The following is a 16,819-nucleotide window of genomic DNA, read 5'->3' as shown; positions in this document are numbered from 1 at the left end:
CCCCATTGGCTGCTTGGCCCTCGGATGAACACTCAGAGGGCCCAATCAGGAGCCGCTTTGCGGCTCCTGATTGGGCCCTCTAAGTATTTATCCTGGACAGGGCCCACCCTAACTCCACCCCAGGTTGCCTGACCCTTTTATTTAACCGCAGGAGCGGTTAAAGATAAATGCAGTTGATGATGTGGGGCTGTAGGGGGAAGGACAGAGGGGTGAAGGGAAGGATGGCCCAGTGGGCGGAAAGTGCTATGGGGGGAAGGGGGAACTGACATGCCACTTGTGAGCCTTTGCATGCAGCTCCACTTGGCCCGGCAACCAGCACTGTGCAACTGGGCCGTCATTCTCCCAGATGAAAGCCACCAGGGATGCAGGAGGCGGGGAAATGAAAGGCCAGCGGAGGGGCCGGGTGTAGAGATAAAAGTACATTCACTGGTGAGTGGGAAGGAGAGAAGGAGGCAGGAGAAGGGGGGTGGCTACCACAGTACAGAACTGTCAACTCTCACTGGGGACTTGTGGGATTCCCCCATAGAAAGTTCACCAATTGATCCCTTTGGAATGCCAAAAATCATCACAGAAACATTTAAGTAGTTAGTTGATCCAAGTGAATTTGCTAAGAAAAGAAGCCTGGAGCACACAGAATTTGTCTACCTCACTTCAACCTCAGATTAGCCACCCTGTGATCGTTGCATGCAGAGGAGAGATATAAATACTCCAAATAAGTCGGGAAACACACCCTAGTGGCCTCATGCAAATCCTCTCTTTGTAATCCCATTAGATTTACGGTGTGGAACCATCATTGCACCAATGGCTTTTCTGTCTCTGACCTTCTGTCAGCTCTCGTATCTCAAGCAATCTCACTAACCTTCCCTCTGGCTGTCTTCCTATTACTTCCCGCTGAAAATGGCAAGATCTACTAACCCTTTTTGTCCAGTCCAAAGCATTTGATAGCAAGCCACTCTCATGTATGCCACAATGCACATGGACCTGCCAGTGTTGCGTCGCCAGTCGACTGAACGGGGGAGGAGGCGGCAGCACGTTAGGAAGCCAGGCATGTAAGCTGGCCTTGCCTGTCCCACTGAGGAGAGTGCCCAGCCCCCATACTTACCTCTGAGAAAGGAGTGGTCCAGGGCCACGCCTGTCCAGACAGCAGAGGGAGGCCAGGCAACATGGATAGAGTTGCACCCTGGCCCACCATGACAGCCAGGGTATCTACGGAAGCTAGGAGAGGCAGTGGAAGGATGGGAAAGGTACTGGGTGGCGGTGGTGAAGAAGCAGAAGAAAAAAGAAAATCACAAGGCACAATGATGTAGGAGTCTTCTCTATACTTATAGGTGGAAAAGGTTATAACATCAAGTCTAAATGGTCAAACATAGTCAACCAAAACGGGATCCTAGGTTAAATAACCCGCTTTCTGTTCTATCTTCGTCAGTGGTTGCTCGGCAGAGTGAATAGACAGGTAGAAAATATATGCATGTAAAATTTCCAAAATATAGTTCATAATTTTGCAAAGCAGCATAACATACCTTCCAATATACTGTCATAATAGTAATCATAGTATCACATTGGCAAAATCGTCTGGGGATTTCATAAAGTGCCCATGAGGGCTACCTTCAGTTAGTATTTATATAGAAGCTGGCAGTTACAGCTGTAGTCAATTATTTAAAGGGGCCAGATTCATTAAAGTAAATAGCCAAAACTGACTTTTAAAGCAACACAGTATTCAAATCATGAATGAAAAAACTTTCCCATTGTTGAAGGCGGATGATAGAATCATAGAATCCTAGAGTTGGAAGGGGCCATAGAGGCCATCTAGTCCAACCCCCTGCTCAACGCAGGATCAGCCCTAAGCATCCTAAAGCATCAGCATCCTAAAGCATCCAAGAAAAGTGTGCATCCAACCTTTGCTTGAAGACTGCCAGTGAGGGGGAGCTCACCGCCTCCTTAGGCAGCCTATTCCACTGCTGAACTACTCTGACTGTGAAATTTTTTTTCCTGATATCTAGCCTCTATCGTTGTACTTGAAGTTTAAACCCATTACTGCGTGTCCTCTCCTCTGCAGCCAACAGAAACAGCATCCTGCCCTCCTCCAAGTGACAACCTTTCAAATACTTAAAGAGGGCTATCATGTCCCCTCTCAGCCTCCTTCTCTCTAGGCTGAATATTCCCAAGTCCCTCAACCTATCTTCATAGGGCTTGGTCCCTTGGTCCCAGATCATCCTGGTCGCTCTCCTCTGTACCCTTTCAATTTTATCTACGTCCTTCTTGAAGTGAGGCCTCCAGAACTGCACACAGTACTCCAAGTGTGGTCTGACCAGTGCCGTATACAATGGGACTATGACATCTTGTGATTTTGATATGATGCCTCTGTTGATAAAGCCCAAAATGGCATTTGCCTTTTTTACCGCTGCATCACACTGCCTGCTCATGTTTAGTTTACAATCCACAAGTACCCCAAGGTCTCGTTCACACACAGTGTTACCTAGAAGCGTATCCCCCATCCAGTAGGCATGCTTTTCATTTTTCTGACCCAGATGCAGAGCTTTACACTTATCTTTATTAAATTGAATCTTGTTCTCATTTGACCATTTTTCCATTGTGTTCAGATCTCGTTGAACTCTGTCTCTATCTTCCGGAGTATTTGCCAGTCCTCCCAATTTGGTGTCATCTGCAAACTTGATGAGTAGTCCCTCTACCCCCTCATCTAGATCATTAATAAATATGTTAAAAAGTACCGGGCCGAGCACCAAGCCCTGAAGTACCCCGCTACTCACCTCCCTCCAGTCTGAAGAAACACCATTGACAACAGCTCTTTGAGTGCGGTTCTCTAACCAATTCCCTATCCACTTAACTATCTGAAAATCCAGATTGTAGTCCTTCAACTTATCCATCAGAACATCATGGGGAACCTTGTCAAAAGCTTTACTAAAATCCAAGTAAATGACATCAACTGAATTTCCCCGATCCAGCAAACCTGTTACTTGGTCAAAAAAGGAAACCAGGTTGGTCTGACAGGACCTGTTGGAGACAAATCCATGCCGACTTCTTTGGATCGCCAAATTGTCCTCCAGATGTTTGCAGATCCACCCTTCACATGCTCCCTTCCCTTCCAGCATTCTCGTCCATGGTATGACACTCATCATGTCTCTGAGTTTATTAAAGTTTGCCCTACGAAAATCCAACATCCGCGTCTGGCTACAAACTTCCTTGGCTCCCCATCTCAAAAGGAATTCTATGAGGACATGGTCACTTCCCCCTAGGGTCCCTACCTCCTTCACCTCATCCACCAACTCTTGCCTGTTGGTCAGTATTAAGTCCAGTATGGCTGAACCTCTTGTGGGTTCATCTACCATTTGATAAATGAAATTGTCAGCCAGGCATGTCAGAAACTTGCATGACTGAGGACGCTTCGCAGAGAAGTCACCCATGATGACAAGGTCCTGCCGCTTGGATATTTTCTCAAGCTGTTCACAAAGTGCAGCATCCACATCCTCTCGTTGGTCAGGCGGTCGGTAGCAGACACCAACCACCACACTGTTTGTTTTCCCCTCGCTTATTTTCACCCAGATGCTTTCCACTGTAGATATGCTCTCCTTCACTAGAATTTCCTGACAGGTAAGCCCTTTCCTCACATACAGTGCCACTCCTCCACCTCTTCGATCTATTCTGTTTTTTTCTGAACAGTTCATATCCATCCACCATTACATTCCAGTCATGAGAATCATTCCACCAAGTTTTTGTGATGCCTACTAGATCATGATAATGTTGTCCTTAGCATATAGTGACCATTTAGACTTTATGTTATAACCTGTTCCACTTATAAATATAAAGAAGACTACTACATCATTGTGCCTTGTGATTTCCTTTTTTCTTCTGAGTCCACACTGAGGAATCCATGGTTCTATACTTCTTTGGTGGTGAAGAAGCAGCTGGTCAGGACAGAAGCAACGTCAAAAAGCAACGTCTCCTGGCCTGGTAGAACTCTGCCCACCTCTTCTGATCGTTTGATCACACATCTCATACCTGCAGCCCTATGCAAAATTCCGTTCTTCACCACCCATCCACCATCCTGGTCTGCAGCTTTCCTCCAGCTGAAGGGGCTTTTCTAATAGGAGCATCTGGGGGAAGGCGGAGGGAGGCTCCTGCATTTGCTGACCAGGGAAGGTGGATTCTGGCTATTCTCTGACCTCCATGGTCAACTAATGTCCCCTCCCTCTCTGACAGGTCCATGGCCCTTCTGGGCACTGTCCCCCAGCGTGCCCTTGCCCTCATGTTCCAGGAAAATGGATCAAGCCCTTGTCCAATAAGGCTTGTGACTGACAGGTGGTTCCTACCTAGAAACAGTCGCTGCCAAAGGAGTAGGCAAGCCCTGAGGTGCCGTGAGGACCCAAAGCGGCTCGTATTGTTCTCCTCAGTTTGACCCTCACAGCGGGCAGACCAGGCTTGAAAGAGAGTCTGAACATCCAAATAGGCAACCACCACCTATTTACAGAAAGAAAAAAGGTCTAGAGCAGCCGCTTCAGTGCCTGTGCCTGTGCACTACCAGGGAGCAGCCACGCCCACGCAGCAGCAGCAGCAGCAGCAAAGTCATCAGAAATGTTTCTCTGCAATGGACACAGAAGGCCCAGGGGGGGGGGGGGGTGTTAGAAAAAAACTGGAATTCAAACTCCCAAGAAACTTTTCCAAATTTGAAAGCCCTTTGGTTATCTGTTTTGGAATGGAGTAAAGTTAAAGACAAAGTTTTATTCACTTTCGTATCAGGTCATTGACAGCAGTGGTTCCCAACCCCCGGTCCAGGAACCGGTACCGGTCCGCAGCTCCTCATTGTCCTCCTCCCCAGCTGCTGCCTCGGGGGCTGCCCTGCCACTCTGCTGCCCGCTCACCTTTGGTGCTCTCCAGCGGCTGCCATGGCTGGGGCTCCCCCTCGGTGTGGCACTGCGCAGATGCTGCTGGCAGTGCCCCCCAGCAGGCAGTGGGATGTCAGGGGCGCCAGCAGGAAAGCAAGTGGAGCAGGGGCTCAGGCGGTGGCGACGTCCCTTGGCAAAAGACTACCCCCCCCCAGGCCTCAGTAAAATTGTCAAGCATTGACCGGTCCCCGGTGATAAAAAGGTTGGGGACCACTGATTTACAGCATTAGATAACAAGTGGGGAACCCACAAGACTCACAGTGAGAGAGAATCCCCATCCATCCTGCCCACACAGCCGTGGGGCCACTTCCTCTCTCCCTCCTCCCTCACAGTGCCCCAGCCTCTGCCAGCACAGCATGCAGGGGCAGGGGTGGAGCTCCTGCTGCTCCGCCCCTGCCCCCACAGTCCCATCGCCCTTGCTCTCCTGGCTCACCCAGTGGCAGCGTTTCCTCTTAAAATGGCAATACTCAAGACACAGAAAATATGCTGCCCTTGCAAGAAATATCTACCCAGCCCCCACTTTGTAAACTGACCAACTGACAATCAATAGACCTCCGAAGAGTCACCCTTTTATCCTGGAACATTGCTGGATGGAGTTCATCTATTAACGACCCACACTTCACCAGCTTTCTTGCTCATTATGATATCATACTGATCCAGGAAACTTGGACTGTGGATGACCTACTGCTTAATGGATTTCTCTCCTTCTCAACTGGGGCAGAACCAGGGAAGAAATATGGAAGAGCGAAAGGTGGCTTGGGGATATTAATTTCCACTAAGCTCTGTGCTGAAATAAGGCCCTTTCCTTCCTTCAAGACATATGCTATGGCAGTTAAAGTTAAATTCAATTTCCACAGCTTCCTGGTTATAAATGTTTATATGACTTCTATGAAAGAGAAATCTCTGGGCAAAGCTCTGTAGGATGATCATAGAATCATAGAATCACAGAGTTGGAAGGGGCCATACAGGCCATCTAGTCCAACCCCCTGCTCAACGCAAGATTAGCCCTAAGCATCCTAAAGCATCCAAGAAAAGTGTGTATCCAGCCTTTGCTTGAAGACTGCCAGTGACGGGGAGCTCACCACCTCCTTAGGCAGCCTATTCCACTGCTGAACTACTCTGACTGTGAAAATTTTTTTCCTGATATCCAGCCTATATCATTGTACTTGATGTTTAAACCCATTACTACGTGTCCTCTCCTCTGCAGCCAACAGAAACAGCATCCTGCCCTCCTCCAAGTGACAACCTTTCAAATACTTAAAGAGGGCTATCATGTCCCCTCTCAACCTCCTTTTCTCCAGGCTGAACATTCCCAAGTCCCTCAACCTATCTTCATGGGGCTTGGTCCCTTGGCCCCAGATCATCCTCATCGCTCTCCTCTGTACCCTTTCAATTTTATCTACATCCTTCTTGAAGTGAGGCCTCCAGAACTGCACACAGTACTCCAAGTGTGGTCTGACCAGTGCCGTATACAATGGGACTATGACATCTTGTGATTTTGATGTGATGCCTCTGTTGATAAAGCCCAAAATGGCATTTGCCTTTTTTACCGCTGCATCACACTGCCTGCTCATGTTTAGTTTACAATCCACAAGTACCCCAAGGTCTCGTTCACACACAGTGTTACCTAGAAGCGTATCCCCCATCCAGTAGGCATGCTTTTCATTTTTCTGACCCAGATGCAGAACTTTACACTTATCTTTATTAAATTACATCTTATTCTCATTTGCCCATTTTTCCATTGTGTTCAGATCTCGTTGAACTCTGTCTCTATCTTCCGGAGTATTTGCCGGTCCTCCCAATTTGGTGTCATCTGCAAACTTGATGAGTAGTCCCTCCATCCCCTCATCTAGATCATTAATAAATATGTTAAAAAGTACCAGGCCAAGCACCGAGCCCTGAGGTACCCCGCTACTCACCTCTCTCCAGTCTGATGAAACACCATTGACAACAACTCTTTGAGTGTGGTTCTCTAACCAATTCCCTATCCACCTGACTATCTGAAAATCCAGATTGCAGTCCTTCAATTTATCCATCAGAACATCATGGGGAACCTTGTCAAAAATGATTTAGAAACATACATCGCCGACCTCTCTTTGTCAAATCCTGATGTTTATATAATTCGGGGGGGGGGCACTTTAATGCCAGATTGGGACCTGATGATTATACACTTTATACATCAAATAATTGCTGGCCTCCCACTTATGAAATTACCAGACCTCTGTATATGCGACAATCTAAAGATCAGACTTCAAATTTTTCAGATTTTTCTTTAGCCCGACTAGCCTACAGGCTGGATCTCCACATTCTAAATGGTGCCCTGGAAGGGGATTATCCAGCAGAATTCACTTACCTTTCTGGGATCAGTGCTATTGACTATATAATTGTATCTAGGAACCTGCTTCCGTATACCAAGACTCTACAAGTAATACCCAAATTCAACAGTGATCATTTCCCAATCTTGGTTCATCTAAATGTTTTCACTCAAAAAACATATACTGAGATCTGTCATCATTCTACCTTATTGCCAGCTAGTAAAAATTTGTTGTTGTTGTTGTTGTTAGGTGCGAAGTCATGTCCGACCCATCGCAACCCCATGGCCCTCTCCCCTTACCTGCTGCTGGCTCCAGGCACTGAGGCACGTCTGAGAGTAAACAGGCTAGATTTGCCCTATTCCAACTTGACAGACACATTCCAACCCCCCAGGCTGTTTCACAATTGTATATAAGGATGTATTATTTATTTAATTAATTAATTTCTATACCGCCTCATTGCTGCAGCCATTTCAGAGTGGTTTACAATACAATAACAGGTACAATCAATTATTACAATTACAATTGTATTATTATCTTCCAGATGGTTGGTGATCCCCAAATTAATTCTTCTGATTGGGGTAGGCAATGAGCTATTGGGTTGCAGCACAGGAGAACCATATTGTTAGCATTTTTATTTGTCCAAACAGGCCTAAACAGAAGAAAAAACTCCATCTTGCAGGGCCTATAGAACTGTGTTAGTGCTGTTAGGACCCTGAGGTCCAACAGGCCAGGGCCAGAGCCAATAAGGCACTAGCTCTGGTCAAAGCCCAGTTGGGCCTGTTCTGGATTACCAGGTGATTACCAGTTGATTTGCTGTGATTACCAGGTGATTACCAGGTGATTTGCTGTCTTGGAGCAAAGTGCCTTCCAGGGGACATATTCAGATAGGCAGTCCTATCTGAATATGTCTATATGTTTTGGGCCTATGGCCCAAAACCGGAATTCCACTGGAAGCCAATGGAGCTGCCGTAGTACTGGTCTAATAAGGGCCCTCCACAGTGTCCTAGTGAGAACCTGTGGGTCAAGGCTAGGCCCCCAAGTCAGGGGCCCTCGCCCAGCCGCCCACGGACACATTCTCTCCCAGCTAGCGCCCGTTGTATTTATACCACAGCGGGCTTAATTCCTAGTATAATAATAAAAGAAGAAGAAGAGTTGGTTCTTATATGCCGCTTTTCTCTACCCAAAGGCGTCTCAAAGCAGCTTCCAATCCCCTTCCCTTTCCTCTCCCCACCACAGACACCCTGTAAGGTGGGTGAGGCTGAGAGAGCCCTGATATCACTGCTCGGTCAGAACAGTTTTATCAGAGCCGTGGAGAGCCCAAGGTCACCCAGCTGGCTGCATGGGGGGGAGAGCAGAATCGAACCCAGCTTGCTAGATTAGAAGTCCACAGTCATAACCACTACACCAAACTGGAGAGGGGGGGTGGATGTCACAGAATGGCTGGACAGGCATGTCAAGCACACAGATCGTTACCCCTTCTCACCCATATCACAAATGATACTGCAACATTTTAGCCTTTGAGCAACCTCTCCATCTTCATCACTCCTTCTATACCCCCAGTCTTACGCAGACACGTGATTTCAGCCTTGGATGGATTAGGTTTCAACCCACTCTGCCTCAACCATCTAGTCACGGCATCCAGGCACTAGTCAGAAGAGAGAATGCTGTTCCCAGTTGTTTATCCAACAACAGGAAGAGCTGGGTGTCATCAACATCCTGATATAGGGCAAGTAAAGAGGCACTGGGATGCCAATATGGCAAATCAAATATACAGAGTAGACTTTTATGGAGTCTTCAAACATAAAGAATAAAGAATAATGGAAGCCTGAAGACTCCTTAAAAGTCTACTCTATATATTTGATTTGCCATATTGGTATCCCAGTGCCTCTTTACTTGCCCTGTGTTTGGTCCTTCACTGGGTCCTTCCCTCCCCTGGTGGCATCCAACTCCAAACTTCCTGGCATGCTCCACCAGAGGGCACATGCAGATGTCAAACAACATCAAGGGCAGGACTGATTCCTGCTGCATCCCACAGACTAAGGGCTGCCCAGAAGATCTCTTGTCCCCGCAGAACACCCTCTGACTGCACCCCTGGAGAAATGAGGTAGACCAAGATCAGACTGTGCCACGAATCCCACAGGAGGCCAAATGCTGGACCAAAATCAAGTGGTCCACCGTATCAAATGCTGCAGGAAGAGCTGATGTCAGAAGTACTGAAACGCCTCGACCCATAATTTCCCCAGCAAGAACTGGAAAGTAGCTCTCGAAAGGTTACCACCCAAATAACAAACAGGAAATACATAGGGTGACAACTTAACCTACAACCCTTTGCATTTTTACTTGGAAACAGTAAACAAAATAGGGCTTACTTGTGAGTAAACATATGCTGTGTGTCAGGGATATATACATTTCTGAATTAGGAGCCTCAAGTGGCCAAGGAAAAAATGACAGGCTTTAAAAAGTGTATTTCAGTAGAGACAATGGCTCAAAAAGCATTTTGTCTAGAGGTCTTAAATAAAAAACAGAGGGAAGCTGTTACAGAGAGGAGGGCCTTAAAGTTCCTTAGACAAAATTATTAGAAACCTCACCTTCTGAGCACAGCACAGAGCCCCACACAACCAGCTCCCTCACAAACTGCATTCAGTAGTTCAAACTGCTTTTGCTTCTGTTTTTTTAATCACTTGTGCCTTAGAAGCCTTTAGAAGGTCTTGCAATAAGGGTGGTGGACAGGGCCATCAAGTTGCAGCTGACTCCTGGTGACCCCGGAGGGTTTTCAAGGCAAGAGACATTTGGAGGGGGTTGGCCACTGCTTGCCTTTGTGTCATGACAGGTATTCCCATCCAAGTACTAACCCTGCTTAGCTTCCAAAATATTTTGGAAAAGCCCTCCTGGGCAGAGCCTATCCAGGGCTAATCCTTAGGGCTAATCCTGCGTTGAGCAGGGGGTTGGACTAGATGGCCTGTATGGCCCCTTCCAACTCTATGATTCTATGATTCTATCAGTCTGCCTGCTTCCAGTCCAACCGCCAATCAGGAAGTGCGTGCTGCCTCCTGATTGGCCTATCCCTGCTCACACCTGCCCCCCCAAACCCAGCACCGACTTTCCTCCATTTCGTCCCTGGACATCGGTGGGAGCTGAGGTAGCCCTCGCCAGCCATTCCACGGACACTGAGGGGTGTTGGGTACTCCCAGGGCTCCCACTGGACCTGGCATGGCCTGCTTGCACCCACCAGGATCCGGCTTCCAGGAACGAGGGGGAACAGGTCCCCTCATGCCTCCGCCTGGCCCTGGGAAGACACAGCGCCACCTCTCCCCACTTCCGTGAGGCATCCCAGGGCAGAGGGAGGGGGGCATCACCCAGGCGCTCCTTGAGCTCCCTGCTGTCGCTCATGGGCTGCTTGGGGCTGGCTCCCAGCTCCAGGGACAGGGTGGCGGGAGTGGTGTTGGCCAGCTGCACATGTTCCTGGCCGCATAGCCCATCAGCCGTGCCTGCCACCTGCCACCTCAGCCGGCCGAGGGAGGGAAGATGGTACCCACCAACACAACGAGCACTCCTCCTGCTTCAGTTGCTGCAGGGCGGTACCTGGAGAGTGCTGTGCCTGCCAGAGCATGGTGGCTGTGGACGGCCCCTCACCCAAGCTGCCTCCTCTGCGGTGCATCTTCCCCAACAGTCCCCCGACCACTCTGAGGAGTTGACGCACTGGCCAGCAGGCCACTGGAGACAGAACAACCCCCACTGCTGTCACCAGCCCGCCCTCGCCCGGCAGAAGAGGTGAATTTGCCATGCTTGCCAGGTGGCCACCGCCCAACTGCGCGGGGGTGGGGGTGGGGGTGGGGGTGGGGGTGGGGGCGTGCCGTCACCACTACTGCACCTCCTTCCTGCTCGCTGCATGCCTGGCTGAAACAGCCACACACTCTGGCCCTGCCAGCCTCCCTCACCCTGGAGATGGGGACAGGGCTGGAGCCAGAGCCTGCAGCCACCCGGCCCTCCCCAAAAGCACACTCACCCCCACCAGCTCCCTGAGAAGGATCGGGGAGGGGAGGCAAGGGGAGGGAAGGGGCTATGCACCTGGCCCGAGCTGCCTCTCCCACCGCCCGCTGCCTCCAACTTCACCCATCCCCCAGCTAGTGCCCACTGCATTCCAAGCTACAGCAGGCTTTCTTGCTAGTACCTTAGAATCATCTTATCCTATCTAGAACTGCCACGATTCCAGGAAAAAAGGTCTAGCAGGCATTCTGGAGTGGGGGGGGGGGCACTTTTCATGGCAAGAAAGCAAATATTCTTCACTATTAATTCCAAAAATTCTCAGCATGATCAAGTACCCAATCAGTGTGCACTTATTTCTATAATTTTAATTATATTTTGCAGTGTTATTTTATTGTAAATTGCAGTGTGAATATATTGTACTGAAAAGCGAGATGGGGGAAATTTAATCAAGAGGTAACAGCTGCAGACCCAGCTCACGGGAAAGAGCCTGCTTAGGCAGGGAAACAAACCCCTCACATTGGAAACCAGGGGGAGGTTCAAAGGGAAAATGGGCTCTGTCTAGACGAGCAAGAAAGTCACTCTGACACCCAGACATGCTGTTTTAGGGAAAGGCAGATTCACAGAAGGAGCAGCGCATGGGAGAAATTGTGGCATATGGAAAACAGAAGCACAAGACTGACCAAGGAAAGGATCACTGCTCCCCACACCCAGTATTCCCACCAGCACCTGCTCTTGCTCCCCAGATGGCCGGGCCCCCCGGGCCCATTCCTGACACAGAATGCAGAAGCCCCCCCCCCCCAGCTTGGCCACGACAGCAGGCTCCCCATGGACATCTTCTCTGAGGCACTAGTGGGAGGTTGTCAAGCAGGGGGGGCGGGGTTGAGGATTAGCATGTCCCTGTTTTCCAGGAGAGTATGTTTTTAAGGAGTATTGGGTTATCATTTTACTGTGGGGTTTTATCATTGTAACTCGCCACAAGCCAGCTTGCTGGGCGCAGTGAACAATTAACCCATTAATTAATTAATTGCCACTGGTTTGGTCAAGTGCTGGTCCATATGTGGCACTCTGACATCCAAAAGAGGCTGGGTTCCAGCTTTAGATCACAGAATTCAGTGTTTGCAGCTGAAAATTGATCTTTACTTATTTTAGACCTTTCCCTGCCATTCTGCAACAAAGATGAAAGCACAAATTGGTTTAGTTTTGAAGTCTAAAATGTAGTTTTAGAATCCAACTAGTCCTATAGCAAAAACCAGTGGCCACTTCTGTCTGTGAGTTGTCTGCGAGTGGACTATCCAACGGGGAGGCCGGCCTTTTCTTGATGCTGGTTGTGGCCCCAACTGCAGGCCTGGTGGAACCGCTCCGTCTTACAGGCCCTGCGAGCCAATTAAGGTCCCACAAGGTCCGGATGTCCTCCAGCAGAGCGTTCCACCAGGCTGGGGCCCTAGTTGAGGCCAATTTCACCTCCCAAGCCCCTCCTTCCTCAGCCCCCAACACAGCAGCCACTGCTTCTTCGAGGGCTCCGTTGGCGCCCATCACCCAGCTGAGACCTGGGATAGGCAATACTTGCTATTTCGATGGCGCTTTGCAATGGTCACAGGATGAGATTCCTTTGTCCTACCCAAACATGGGTAGGGAGGAGGAGTGGAGAGAGGCCTGCCAAAGGCATACATACCTTGAAGAGCCAGGAATCTGTATGGGGCTGTGCCCTGAGTGGCTAGGCCAATGTGCTTCGATCTCAGAAGCCAAGCAGCCTTGTTCCTGGTCAGAGTCGGATTGGGAGACCACCAAGCAAGTCTGTGCAGAGGCAGGCAATGGCAAACATCTCTTGCCTTGGGCTGTGACTTGATGGGTCTTCCAAAGGCTGTAAGTCACCATCCCCCGCCCCTTGGGATTCCCGACCCAAACGTGAACCATGGAGTCCGGGCGCTGCACTTGCAAGGCTTCATGGATGCCGCTCATCACACAAAGTGAATCTCGACATGTGGCTCAGCAGGCTGAGAGGCCTGGAAGTCCCTAGCGGGGCGCCAGAAGGAGGAAGCCCCTGAAGCCCAGGCGGCCACTGCTCCCGTGTCCCCCGCCCCGCCCCGCCGCGGCCTCTCCATTCCTGCCCTCCTCGCTCCGCCAAGGGGAAGGCAGCCCTCCCCCCCCCCCCCAAGCGCCGCCCGGACCCGCCCCGGCCACGCACCTGCTCCAGGTCCGGGAAGGGAGGGGCCGGCTCGTGCCCGGGGCGCCAGGGGCGGGGGCCGGCGGCAGCCACAGCATCCTCCCGCCTCGACTTACCCGTCCGGCGGCTCCCCGGCCTGCAAGGAAAGGACCGGCTCCGCCCGCCCAGGGGCCGCCTCCGCGCTTGGCCGGCGGCAGACAGACAGAAAGGGCGCTGCGACCGGGCCGGGCCGGGCCGGGCCCTGCGCCTCCCCCCCCCCCCCCGCGCCGCCCTGTCCCGCCCTGCCCTGCCCTGCCCTGGCCTGGCCGCGCGGAATGAACGCAGCCGAGGCGGAGGCACCACGTGCGTGCGAGGAGGGGGGAGCGCGGAGCCCTGGCGGGTGAGACGAGACAGGCGAGCCCGCGCTCAGAGCTGCCAGGCTCCAGGTGGCCCCGGAGAAGAGGGAGACCACGGCGCCCCCCCCCCCGGATGTTCTCAGCCTGGGGCTGGCCAACCTCCCCGCTCCCCCGCCAGCAGGCCTCGCGCCCTCCCGCAGCAGCTGAAGGCAGCTGCGGAGAAGGCGCAGCTGGAGCGGAGACTCTGGGCCCACGCGGTGGGCATCACCCTCTCCCGCTGGCACCAGGCCTGCCTCCCACCCACGAAGCGCAAGCAAGGTGCCCAAGTGAGCCCGTCCTCCAGAGAACTGGGCTCCCTTCCTTGTAACCATGTCCCTTGAGTGGCACCGGGGGCATGCTCTGCCATACTGCCCAGAGATTTCGAAGCCCAGCATAGGTAGAGGGTCCTCTCTGCTGCTCCCCACCCCTGAGGGACCTGTGCTGTGGCATTTCCAGTCCCCTTCGGTAGACTGCCTTGAAGCAGTTTCTCACAGGTGCCCCAAGTGCTGCTGGCCAAAACTGAGCAGTGAAGCATGCAAAGCGACAGTTGCCCTCTAGCCTAAGGTGACCAGATTTTAACATTGGTAAAGCGGAACACCATTGATGGGGGGGAGAGGTTCTTGATTAAAAATTTGGTCTATATGGAGCAACAAAAAATTTCATAGAACGCAAAAATAGTAATATATATATATATATTTAATTTCAACCTAAGTACAATTTGCCAGGCCCCAATCCCCTGAGTAGAGGCCTAGGTGAAGGGCCGACTATGACAGGGAAGGTATTTCATGTCTGGGGGGATTCCGTTTTCTGGACTGGAGTTCACAGAGAATGCCACAGTTAAAGGGTGAATATGTGTAGTCTGGTGTATGGCATCGTGGCTGTGATAGGCACCACTAACCCCAGTATTTGTTAGATTCAAGTGGGTAGCTGTGTCGGTCTGAAGTAGCACAACAAAAATAGAGTCCAATAGCACCTTTAAGACCAACAAAGATTTATTTCAGGCGTGAGCATTCAAGTGCGTGCACTCTTCCTCAGACGTCCCAGTAGTTGTTGATAAAATAGGGCAGGTTGGCAGCAAAGTCAGCTGGGACAAAATACTCCTAAACATAGAGCCAGGATTCTGTTTGGGTGTAGAACAACCTACACTGCAGAGGAGTCTAGCACTATCCCTTTAGGTAGAACAAAGTTTGAGTCCAGTGGCACTTTACAGAGCCTTTGGGTAGGTTCTGGTCTCGATTTTTAAAATTTGACTTTCAATTAGTTGAAATTAGTTCCTAGGACTTTCAGCCCCACTTACTTCACAGGGTATCTATTGTGAGGAAAGGAAGGGTTGTTGTTGTTATGTGCGAAGTCGTGTCCGACCCATCGCGACCCCATGGACAATGATCCTCCAGGCCTTCCTGTCCTCTACCATTCCCCGGAGTCCATTTAAGTTTGCACCTACTGCTTCAGTGACTCCATCCAGCCACCTCATTCTCTGTTGTCCCCTTCTTCTTTTGCCCTCGATCCCTCCCAGCATTAGGCTCTTCTCCAGGGAATCCTTCCTTCTCAAGAGGTGGCCAAAGTATTGGAGTTTCATCTTCAGGATCTGGCCTAAAGAGCAGTCAGGGTCGATCTCCTCTAGGACTGACCGGTTTGTTCGCCTTGCAGTCCAAGAGACTCGCAAGAGTCTTCTCCAACACCAGAGTTCAAAAGCCTCAATTCTTTGACGCTCGGCCTTCCTTATGGTCCAACTTTCACAGCCATACGTTGCAACTGGGAAGACCTTGACTAAACGCACTTTTGTTGGCAGGGTGATGTCTCTGCTTTTTAGGATGCTGTCTAGATTTGCCATAGCTTTCCTCCCCAGGAGCAAGCGTCTTTTAATTTCTTTGCTGCAGTCCCCATCTGCAGTGATCTTGGAGCCCAGGAAAATAAAATCTGTCACTATCTCCATTTCTTCCCCATCTATTTGCCAGGAATTGAGAGGACCGGATGCCATGATCTTTGTTTTCTTGATGTTGAGTTTCAAGCCAACTTTTGTACTCTCCTCCTTCACCCGCATCAACAGGCTCTTTAGTTCCTCTTCACTTTCTGCCATTAGAGTGGTATCATCAAAAGGAAGGGTAGGCAACTGTAATTCACGTGGACACTCCTTCAGATAGTAAAAAGCAGGGTACAAAACAGGTCATCCACAGTCAGTCCCCTATGAAGGGCAGGCTGTCTCAGCCAGGATATTGTGAAGGGTTTCTTGACAGTCCTGGAAGGGTTTCCTGAATGGGGGGGGGGAGTTAATTAATTTTTAATATATTTTTAAAATTTGTTAAACATCAGGTGATATGACCATATATGGTCATATATGGTCATATCAACCTCCCCTCCCAAAATGACTAATGATGAGCCTGGAGGGGGTGGGGAGGGGAGGGGCCCCAGCTATGCTTCCCAACCATATTCTGCACAATTCTGAGGCATTTTGAAACCTAAAGATTGTTTCAGGGGCTTTTCATTGGTAACAAAGTTGAAAAGGGCTGATGTAGGGGTAGATTTCACACACCTGAACAGGTAAGCTACAACCACTGCTACAAACTTACTGAACACACTGGGGGCTATAGCTTGTGCAAGTTTGGTACAATATATTGGAAGAAGAAACTGCTCCACTGGAAGCAGAGGTTTCTAGAATTCTGACCTGATCCTTACATCTTGGTATAGTGGTTAACAGTGGCAACTTCTAACTTGGCAAACCAGGTTTGATTCCCTGCTCCTCCACACGCAGCCAGCTGGGTGACCTTGGGCTTCTCATTGCCCTGATACTGCTGTTCTGACCAAGCAGGAATCTCAGGGTTCTCTCAGCCTCACCTCCCTCACAAGGTGTCTATTGGGAGAGGAAGGGAAGACAGTCATAAACCTTGTAGCAAAAAGCAGGGGATAAAAAAATAACTTCTTCTACATGGAAATATGTATCCAATGCTGAGGTTATGAACCATATGCCCAGGCACAGTAAAAACAAACAAACAAAAAAACAACAACATCTGTGATGGATTATATTCCGAACTTTTTAATTAACTGGAACTTGTTTAGGTGCCTCGGGTTGAATATTGG

The 16,819-nt window shown here is 50.1% G+C and overlaps 1 protein-coding gene across 11 annotated transcripts in view; it reads right to left on the bottom strand.

Moving 5' to 3' along the window:
- Positions 1-13,625, bottom strand: part of JAKMIP1 (janus kinase and microtubule interacting protein 1) — a 237,294-nt gene extending 223,669 nt beyond the window's left edge. For 7 of the 11 annotated variants that reach the window (XR_013225029.1, XR_013225030.1, XM_077301532.1 and 4 more), the window contains exon 1: positions 13,389-13,615. The gene's annotated coding sequence lies outside the window, so the exon portion shown is untranslated. Of the gene's footprint in view, positions 1-1,520; positions 1,541-12,875; positions 13,257-13,388 lie in introns of those variants that run through there. The other 4 variants (XM_077301529.1, XM_077301537.1, XM_077301530.1 and 1 more) reach the window with 4 other exon arrangements.
- Positions 13,626-16,819: the final 3,194 nt, after the last annotated feature.

The sequence above is a fragment of the Paroedura picta genome, chromosome 10, assembly GCF_049243985.1.
Source record: "Paroedura picta isolate Pp20150507F chromosome 10, Ppicta_v3.0, whole genome shotgun sequence".
Lineage (NCBI taxonomy): Eukaryota > Metazoa > Chordata > Lepidosauria > Squamata > Gekkonidae > Paroedura > Paroedura picta.
The sequence above is the reverse complement of the archived record's forward strand: the minus strand, read 5'-3'. Positions and strand labels throughout refer to the sequence as shown.